The sequence below is a fragment of the Acanthisitta chloris genome, unplaced genomic scaffold, assembly GCF_000695815.1.
Source record: "Acanthisitta chloris isolate BGI_N310 unplaced genomic scaffold, ASM69581v1 scaffold19814, whole genome shotgun sequence".
Lineage (NCBI taxonomy): Eukaryota > Metazoa > Chordata > Aves > Passeriformes > Acanthisittidae > Acanthisitta > Acanthisitta chloris.
This window is the reverse complement of record NW_008668036.1, coordinates 2,150-4,289: the sequence shown is the minus strand read 5'-3', so window position 1 is coordinate 4,289 and position 2,140 is coordinate 2,150. Positions and strand designations below refer to the sequence as shown.

Here is a 2,140-nt window from a genome sequence, read left to right as displayed (position 1 = left end):
GAAATCACGAGCTGTCCCGAGGCAGCCCCGACAGCTCCCGGTTGTCCCGAGACAGCTCCCGGCGGTTGTCCTCGAGCTGTCCCGAGACAGCTCCGACAGCTCCCGATTGTCCTCGAGCCGTCCCGAAACATCTCTCGGGGCCGCGCGGGGTCCCCTCCCCGGGTAGGTGTTTGGTGTTGATGCCGACAAAAGCTGGAAAAGAACTTTTCCCAGCCGATAGTGTGCAACTCTTCTCCATAAATTCTAGCAGCTTGGATGCTGAGAGCAGGGTGGTTATGACTCCTCCTTCATTGATTTCAGTGGACTGGTGTTAACATTAGCTTAACTTAAAGTTAGTGTAACTTCAGTGTGCGCAGTGCATCCTGATGATGCTGAGAAAAGGCTGGAAAAGAACTACTCACAGACTTGTATCTCTGAGTAGCAGGTATTTGTTTATACAGCACTGAGCACAAGGCGGATCGCTCCACCAAACTTGTGCAACCAGGGACAAAAACTTCACAGTTTATATACATTAAATTCTGATACATATTCGTTATCTCCAGCAATGGGTGGTTATTATTATAACCAGTTATCAGTGACCCAGAGCCAAACGCACCTGATTCCCAGAAACATTCCTAGGCAGGGAGGGGAAAAGCACCGCCAGGTTTCTGTAGTGTAGTGGTTATCACGTTCGCCTAACACGCGAAAGGTCCCTGGTTCGAAACCAGGCAGAAACAAACTTTTTTCTTTTTTTTTTTTTTTTTTTTTTTCCACCCTCGGTACAGAAGAGGCTTCTCGACGCCTTCGGTGCCTCAGCCTTCAACGGGAACTGCTCTAGCCACGCTAGATGGAGAAAAGCAAACGTAGGCCCAGAGCCATCACTGTAGGATAGGGATAGGGTCAGGTTCGTGGTCATCCAACGAACCTGAGTGTGCCTAAGCCCATGGGACCCGATGAGATCCATCTGTGGGTCCTGAGGGAGCTGCAGATGAAGTCACTTAACCACGTCTTCTTTTAGCAGTTTATCTTTAGGCTATATGTGAAATAAAGGAGCCAGATATCATGCTATGAGGTGTGAAAAAAAAACTGCTCTAAGAAAGAGATATTTAGATATTTAGATATTTAGATATTTAGATAGATAGATAGATAGATAGATAGATAGATAGATAGATAGATAGATAGATAGATAGATAGATAGATAGATAGATAGATAGATAGATAGATAGATAGATAGATAGATAGATAGATAGATAGATAGATAGATAGATAGATAGATAGATAGATAGATAGATAGATAGATAGATAGATAGATAGATAGATAGATAGATAGATAGATAGATAGATAGATAGATAGATAGATAGATAGATAGATAGATAGATAGATAGATAGATAGATAGATAGATAGATAGATAGATAGATAGATAGATAGATAGATAGATAGATAGATAGATAGATAGATAGATAGATAGATAGATAGATAGATAGATAGATAGATAGATAGATAGATAGATAGATAGATAGATAGATAGATAGATAGATAGATAGATAGATAGATAGATAGATAGATAGATAGATAGATAGATAGATAGATAGATAGATAGATAGATAGATAGATAGATAGATAGATAGATAGATAGATAGATAGATAGATAGATAGATAGATAGATAGATAGATAGATAGATAGATAGATAGATAGATAGATAGATAGATAGATAGATAGATAGATAGATAGATAGATAGATAGATAGATAGATAGATAGATAGATAGATAGATAGATAGATAGATAGATAGATAGATAGATAGATAGATAGATAGATAGATAGATAGATAGATAGATAGATAGATAGATAGATAGATAGATAGATAGATAGATAGATAGATAGATAGATAGATAGATAGATAGATAGATAGATAGATAGAAAGAAAGAAGATATATTATTTACACAGTTATACACTGGTGGGACATGTGCCTTCATCTCTGTCGTTCAAAATTTGTTTCCAGCATTGGGATCCTTTAGTCCTGGGTCATGCATGTAGACAGACCGACCATAAGCGATAGAAAGATGAGAGTTTCGAGACAAGAGATGTGCGTGTGATGCTTTTTTTGGCCAGCAGTAGCAATAAAAATCTGATCCTGTAGAGGGAGGCAAACACATAC

General features: G+C 38.6%; 1 non-coding gene across 1 annotated transcript; it reads left to right on the top strand.

Annotated features, from left to right (window-relative positions):
• Positions 1–643: 643 nt before the first annotated feature.
• On the top strand, positions 644–716 carry TRNAV-AAC. The gene has a single exon. It is a non-coding gene; the product is annotated as a tRNA-Val (tRNA).
• The last annotated feature ends 1,424 nt before the right edge of the window (positions 717–2,140 follow it).